This window comes from Silurus meridionalis, chromosome 3 (assembly GCF_014805685.1).
Source record: "Silurus meridionalis isolate SWU-2019-XX chromosome 3, ASM1480568v1, whole genome shotgun sequence".
NCBI lineage: Eukaryota > Metazoa > Chordata > Actinopteri > Siluriformes > Siluridae > Silurus > Silurus meridionalis.
This window is the reverse complement of record NC_060886.1, coordinates 23,329,404-23,337,662: the sequence shown is the minus strand read 5'-3', so window position 1 is coordinate 23,337,662 and position 8,259 is coordinate 23,329,404. Positions and strand designations below refer to the sequence as shown.

Here is an 8,259-nt window from a genome sequence, read left to right as displayed (position 1 = left end):
TGCGTGAACGCAGCACTGACCCCGCTGCGGCTTCAGGGCATCCGCATTTTGAATTAAATCGACGATTGGTTGATATTGGCTCATTCAGAGCACCAGGCAGGTCGGCATCAAGATGTCACGTCGTCTTTATGAACTGGGGTTCAGACTAAACGCCGGGTAGAGTGTACTTTCTCCAGCGCAGAGAACAACTTTTCTGGGCATGGTGTGGGACTCGGCCAGGTTGCGGGCACGGTTGTCTCCTGCCCGGATCGAAGTCATCCTCACTGCAGTCAGGAGGATAAGAGAAGGACAGCCACTCACTGTGAAGCAGTTCCAGAGGCTGCTGGGTCTCATGGTGGCAGCGTCCAGTGTAATCCCACTTGGCCTTCTCCACATGTAACCCTTCCAGTGGTGGCTCCGGGGCAGAGGGTTCTCCCCCAGAGGGAATCCGTATTGTACCATCAAGGTCTCGTGCCGTGCCCTTCGAGCCTTGGATGTGTGGAAGGACCCGACGTTTCTGTCTCAAGGCCCTGTCTTAGGGACTCCTTGTCGTCGTGTAACGCTTATGACAGATGCTTCCCTCATTGAGTGGGGAGCGGTCATGAGTGGCCACTCCGCCCAAGGTCTGTGGAGCGGCCTACGTCTCTCGTGGCACATAAATTGCCTTGAAAAGGTGGCATTGTTTTCGGGGTTAAAACACTTCATCCCAGACCTAAGGGGCCACCATGTGTTGGTCCGCACGGACAATACTGCAGTGGTCTCGTACATTAACCACCAGGTGGGCCTCAGGTCTCGCCCCTTGTACAAACTACCGCAAGAGGTTCTATTGTGGTGGAGGGACTCTCTCCACTCTGCTGGAGAGAGTTCGCTGGGAAAGAGTCCGTCTCCTCCTGGTAGCACCTCGATGACCAGGCAAGCCATGGTTTGCAGACCTGGTGTCCCTACTCGAGGGACCTCCATGGGAAATTCCTCCCAGGAGTGATCTCCTCTCGCAGGCAGGCGGAACCCTTGTTCACCCCCACCCGGAGTTGTGGAAGCTGTGGCTGTTGCCCTATGGGGGCACAGTTCATAGCAGCTGGTCTCTCTTCTGAGGTAGTAGAGTCCCTACTTCATTCCAGAGCTCCCTCCACGAGGAGGTTGTACGCCACACGGTGGCTCCAGTTCACATCATGTTGTGAGCACCATGGCTTCGTCCCAGTTAACTGCCTGATTGGTTCAGTTCTGGAGGAGGTCGTACGCCGCACGGTGGCTCTAGTTCACGTCATGGTGTGAGCACCATGGCTTCGTCCCAGTTAACTGCCTAATTGGTTCAGTTCTGGAGTTCTTACAGGAACAGTTTGCCACAGGGTTAACCCTTTAAACCCTGAAGGTTACGTGTCTGCCATCACGGCATATGTCACCCCGCCTGCAGGGCATTCACTGGGTAGGCACCCTCTGGTGAGGAGGCTGAGGCCCAGGACGCGACCCAGAGTGCCTGTCTGGGACTTGGCAGTCGTGGGCAGCTCTATCCGAGCCCCCCTTTCGAGCCCTTGGCCAAAGTGGCCCTTAGGTTCCTGTCGGTCAAGACCGCCTTCTCTTGGTGATTTCCTCCCTGAAGAGGGTCAGGAAGCTGCGGGCTCTGACCGTGGCCCCGTCCCACCTGGAATTGCTTCTGGCATGGCCAAAGTGTTTCTGTGTACGAAACCTGGGTACATACCTAAGGTCCTGTCATGTTGCGAGCACTGGACACTTGTCTTCACAGGATGAGTCCATGGAGGAAGTCGGAGCAGCTGTTCGTCTGCTGTGGCCCTAGTAGGAAGTTTCCTAGCCAATTAGCAGATGTTAAACAGGTGGGTAGTGGATGCCGCCCTTTCAGCTTACGAGTCCTCTGGTCTCCCCGCTCCGCTTGGGGTCAGGGCTCACTCCACTCAGAGTGTGGCGGCCTCTATGGCCTGGTCTGCTGGAGTATCACTCCTGGACATTTGCGACACTGCGGGCTGGTACACCCCGCTGACCTTGTTGGGTTTATGGCCTCAACCTAAGAGCCTTTCCGGGCTCCTGCGTGTAGCTGCCGAGGCCCTTACACATTGGCAGGGTCTGGTCAGTGTGGTGTGATTGGACACTCGTTCCCAAAAGCTTCTCTAGGTTACGTATGTAACCCTAGTTCCCCGAGGGAACGAGACGCTGCATCTCCATGCCACACTCCCTGCATCCCTGCTGCGCTTACCTTCTCTCTTTGCAGAAACTTATGTTGCTACCACCACATAGCCATCTTGTAGCTTCCTGGTTTACGAGACGTCGCCTGCCTATGACATCACATCTTGCCTATTGGCCAGATTTTACACGAGGTTTAAAGCGTGGACAACGCAGGGGCGTTCCCAAAGCATTTCGACACAGCATCTTGTTCCCTCGGGTTTGGTCCAAGAATAACAGCCCAAACCCAAAAGAGGGAACAGCAGATCTAGACAATATTATCAAGATTTTTTAGACCTGTAACTTCTTCTTTAAGAGGCTTCTCTGCCCTCCACTTCTTACCTGTATTAATGGCACCTGTTTGAACTTGTTATCAGTATAAAAGACACCTGTCCACAACTTCAAACAGTCAGACTCCAAACTCCACTATGGCCAAGACCAAAGAGCTGTTAAAGGACACCAGAAACTAAATTGTAGACCTGCACCAGGCTGTAAAGACTGAATCTGCAATAGGTAAGCAGCTTGGTGTGAAGAAATCAACTGTGGGAGCAATTATTAAAAAATGGAAGACATACAAGACCACTGATAATCTCCTTCAATCTGGGGCTCTGATAATCTCCTTCGATCTGGGGCTCCATGCAAGATCTCACACCGAAAATGATCACAAAACCAGTGAGCAAAAATCCCAGAACCTCACGGGGGGACCTAGTGAATGACCTGCAGAGAGCTGGGACCAAAATAAAAGTCATCAGTAACACACTACACCGACAGGGACTCAAATCCTGCAGTGCCAGATGTGTCCCCCTGCTTTGCTAGAGAGCATTTGGATGATCCAGAAGAGGACTGGGAGAATGTCATATGGTCAGATGAAACCAAAATAGAACTTTTTGGTAAAAACTCAACTTGTCGTGTTTAGAGGACAAAGAATGCTGAGTTGCATCCAAAGAACACCATACCTACTGTGAAGCATGTGGGGCTGTTTTTCTGCAAATGGACCAGGACGAGTGATCCGTGTAAAGGAAAGAATGAATGGAGCCATGTATCATGAGATTTTAAGTGAAAACCTTCTTCCATCAGCAAGGGCATTGAAGATGAAACGTGGCTGGGTCTTTCAGCATGACAATGATCCCAAACACACTGTCCGGGCAACAAGGGAGTGGCTTCGTAAGAAGCATTTCAAGATCTTGGAGTGGCTTATCCAGTCTCCAGATCTCAACCCCATAGAAAATCTTTGGAGGGAGTTGAAAATCCGTGTTGCCCAGCAACAAAACATCACTGCTCTACAGGAGATCTGCATGGAGGAATGGGCCAAACTACCAGCAGCAGTGTGTAAAAGCCTTGTGGAGACTTACAGAAAATGTTTGATCTCAACAAAGGGTCTATAACAAACTATTAAGATTAACTTTTGTTATTGACCAAAAGCTTATTTTCCACCATAATTTGCAAATAATTTTTTTTTTAATCAGACAATGTCATTTTCTGGGTTTTTTTTTTTCCTCATTCTGTCTCTCATATTTGAAGTGTACCTATGGTGAAAATTACAGGCCTCTCTCATCTTTTTAAGAACTTGCACAATATATATATATATATATATATATATATATATATATATATATATATATATATATATATATATATATATATATAATCTACACACACACAGACACAGACACACACACACACACACACACACACACACACATAAGGTTGGTTAAAGTTCAAATTCGAGGGGTATAAATTTAAGGTGGAAACACTGCATTAAGCAGAAAGTGGAACAGACAGCAACAAAGCTCTTGGTTATATCTGGTAAGATATACATTCATTTTAAAATGGCTATCATAATAATGCTAATAATTAATGTGTACTTGTGTAGAACTTTTAATAATAGTAATGTTATACTTTGCAAAATGTTACTTTGACTAATGAGAGAGGTGAATTTTCTCATGAACACTTCTATTTTTCTTTTTTTTAGTGATAATAAAAATGAAGGTCATTGTCATTTGTCTGGTTGCTTTACTCTTCATCAATTATCGTAGGTTTTAAAACCATAATAATGAATTTTATACTTTTGTAATATAAAGTGTTGAAATGCAGATGTCCTCCAGCTTCTCTTGTATTTGCTCTTTTTAGGTGAGGCTTTGTCATGCTTTGCATGTTTTGGAAAAAACTGTTCAGCTAGACGAGAGGAATGTGGCTCTCGTTTGTAGAATCCTGTCTGTGCCACCGTCGATGCTCGTAAGAACTTTATTTACAAGCAATCTCAATTATTAAAAATGACAAATACATTAACCTATCAATATACATATCTCACTGTTTTAAACACTCAGGTCTTTGTGGTAACCTACTGTTTCACAAACCCTTCATAGGATCTATGAGCATTCTACTCATTCAGTTTTGGGAATTTTTTACTGATAACAGTTTTATCTGTCTTCCAACAGCCACCTTTTATGTGAAAGGCTGCATGAGTGAGTACATCTGTAGGCAGCAACAGCAGGCTCCAAATACAAAAGCTACCTGCTGCAGTTACAACTACTGCAACTGATAAGGAGGACATCAGTCATGGAGATCTCTCTACATGAAGCTAAAATCCAGCTCACAATTATATTTCCTGTAAAACAAATACAATGTGTACATTTCAGGCAGCTGCAATAATTAATTTGTTTTGTTAAGCAATGGGAATTTGTATTTTTGTTAAATAAAACTTTTAGAAATTCCAGATTATTTGTGGGTTTTTTAGTCCTATTACAAAATACATTTCATAAGACATAAAACATTTCATTGAGACATCACTAATATAAAATACACTATATTGACAAAAGTATTGGGACACCTGATTTTTCCAGCCATATGTTGTTCTTTTACCACAAATTCTTTTCATTTTTTATTGTTAAAAATGATAATAAAAATGCATTGTATAAAAATTGGTAACAAAAAAGCTGTGTAAAGTTAAATCCGACATAAAATACTCTTTTCCTTCTGCCCATTTAGTACACAAGGGTACACTTTCATTTTCTGGCAGTGTCTCATAGTTATTTTGGTGTTGTATAATTAAGAGTCACTGAATGTATGAACTTCCCAGCCCAACCCAGATATCTGTAAAAGCCATACTAGCTTGTTTTGATGACATCATTAGTTCACATTTAGGCACCAAATTTTTTTCACTGTTTACTTACAGTATAATTCAATGTGCCATATATATCTTTGGTGTTTTTACCTATAAGGATATCTGTTGGTGTTCTCTAAGGGAAGGCACTAATTGACGCACATTATTTTAAGATTTGCATTTAATAAACAAATGGTAGTCAAAGGACCTCCCCCTTGAATTTTTGTTTTAGAAACAAGGACAATCTATTGAAGTATAAAATTATACACTCCTGGGAAAACAAAGCAAAAATGATAAAAAAAATATCAGGCTTTTAATGATCCTAACAACATATCATTTGAAAGAAAATTAAACAAATAAACTTTTCACTTCCCATGTGACCTCATTTGCTTGTTCGCTTTTGCTGCAGTGAACTGTTTGAGGGGGTCAGCTAGAAAGAGGGAAAATCACTGATATAGTCTACCTGCACACAAAGGTAAAATCATGATAACGATTCATATGTTTTTGGTTATCTGAGACACCTGATGCAGTCCATAAGGGTTTCGATATCAACCTCAAACATGTAACCAGGAAGTTCCTTTGAATATCCCAAACAATGCCAGGAAATTTGACACCGTAACCGAATTATGCTCCATAATAGGAGCCAGAATGATTGTTTCACCGGTTTCTGAACAGAATAATAAGCTTGAATAGATTATTATACCCAGGTATAAAGGAGAGATATAGGACAGATCAGACAGGCTATTTTACACAAAGTATTCTACACTGAGCAACAGGGGGAAGCTATTAAAGTTAATGCACATTTACACTGAATATAAAAATGTTTTCACATCCCTCTTAAATAGATTTTTGTTAAACTAGAAAAATCATAACCTGACAGATCCTTTTAAAATTGAAGGTGATCGAATTACCAGGATATTTAAATTAAACTTATTTAATTACTCTTTATGATTATGGTGAGCAGAAAAGCATTTGAGGCAGCTAAAATCAAACTGATTCTGATACTGATACTTGCCATTTTTTTACACACTTTGTTCTGTTCGAACTTGAAGTATATACAGTGGGGTGAAAAAGTGAAAGTGAAAAACATACTCACAGACAACACAGAAACAATAAGTAAAAAGTTCTAGTGCTTGTTGAATTACAACAATTGTGCATAGATGAGTGGACCAAAATACCTCCGCTGTAACAGACTCATTGCAAGTTATCGCAAACACTTGATAGCAGTTGTTGCTGCTAAGGGGGACCCAACCGGTTATTAGGTTTAGGGGCAAACACTTTTTCACACAGGGCCATGGAGTTTTGGATTTTGTTTTCCCTCAATAATAAAAACCTTCATTTATTAACTGCATGTTGTGTTCACTTGTGTTATCTTTTATCAATATTTAAATTAGTTTGATGATCTGAAACAATAAAGTGGGACAAACATGCAAAAAACAAGACATCAAAACATCAAAACAAGCACACCACTGTAGCTATGAAAACATTATGATTTATAATTCAACTAGCACTAGAACTTTTTACTTATTGTTTCTTCTTCATGTTGTCTGTATGTTGCTTTTAATGTATGGTACTGTATGTTATTGTCTAATGCTGGCATGTTCATTAGAGATCTAAAGCTACATCACAAGTTCTGTGACAGTCAATATACATTTATACTGTATACATTATATTTAATGTATTCAGTCATTATATTATTGTTATTATTATTATTATTATTATTATTATTATTATTATTATTATTATTATTATTATTATTGTTGTTGTTGTTGTTGCTGTTGCTGTTGTATTTCAGCCCATTTAGATAAATGTGAGACTTGGTCCAAGGCTCCAGATTAACATCCTAAACCTAAAACATGGCTTTAAAAATGAGGGAAAACAGATTTAGGATAAAGTTACAATGTGTTGTAAAAAAAAAATTTTGTTCCCAAACAGGTACCAGAATCCGGTCTCACAAACATACAAATTACTGGCTGCAGTAAGGATGGATATAGGTCAAACTGCAGGTATAAATTCAAAGAGAACCCAGAATTAAATAAAAGGTGGACCAGACAACAGGCAAAACACTTGGATAAATCTTGGTAAGATATTAATCCTAATAGATTAGAACCATTCATATTAGAATTGTTATATTATGTTAATTTTAAGATTAAAAAAAAGTGATCATAAAAATGAAGGCAATTGCCATTTGTTTGGTTGGCTTACTCTTCATCAGTTACAGTAGGTTTTTAACCCAAAATATATAGAACTTTATTCTACTTACATATATTTGTATTATGAGGTGCTGGATTGCAGATATCATGCAGCTGCTCCTGCATTTGCTCTGTTTAGGTGAGGCTTTGACATGTTATGCATGTTTTGGGAAAGGCTGTTCTGGTAGACAAGAGCTATGCGGCTCTCTTTTGCATAATCCTGTCTGCGCCATCATCGATGCCCGTAAGAGTTTATTCACATTTAATCTCATTCAGTAAAAAGTATAACTTGTAAAATATTAATGTTCTAAACACCCAGGGTCTTTGTATTAACCCTTGTTATGCATCTTCCAACAGCTACCTTTTATTTGAAAGGTTGCATTAATGGGGACATTTGTAGGCAGCAACAGCAGGCTCCAAATACCAAAGCTACCTGCTGTGGTTACGACTTCTGCAACCGTTAAGAGCGACATGATTCATGGAGATATTTTTCAAAAGATAAAATCTAGTACACAGTTTTTGGACGTATAATTTAGAATGTGTAGCATGCATTAGACATATTTGCATTGTTGATAGCAGATTTATTTTATTAAATTATTTTGAATTTGTCATTTAATTAAATAAAAGAATTAACTGCAAACTTTCAGATTTTCACGGGTTTTTTTCTAGCCCAAGACATTAATCAGGCATGTTTTCTGAAAAGGCTATAATAATGAGCATTGAGAAATTATTTTAATTAGATTTGATTTGATTTTTCAAGTATCTTGTTTTGTTTTAAAAGTAAAATACATTTTAAAGAATTTATTAAACCTG

General features: G+C 40.5%; 2 long non-coding RNA genes across 2 annotated transcripts; both read left to right on the top strand.

Annotated features, from left to right (window-relative positions):
- Nucleotides 1-3,916: 3,916 nt before the first annotated feature.
- LOC124383342 lies at nucleotides 3,917-4,838 on the top strand. Its single transcript, XR_006925262.1, has 4 exons — nucleotides 3,917-3,957; nucleotides 4,124-4,183; nucleotides 4,282-4,386; nucleotides 4,590-4,838. It is a non-coding gene; the product is annotated as an uncharacterized LOC124383342 (long non-coding RNA).
- Nucleotides 4,839-7,250: 2,412 nt separating this feature from the next.
- LOC124380180 lies at nucleotides 7,251-8,001 on the top strand. The gene is made up of 3 exons (XR_006924620.1): nucleotides 7,251-7,335; nucleotides 7,586-7,690; nucleotides 7,804-8,001. It is a non-coding gene; the product is annotated as an uncharacterized LOC124380180 (long non-coding RNA).
- The last annotated feature ends 258 nt before the right edge of the window (nucleotides 8,002-8,259 follow it).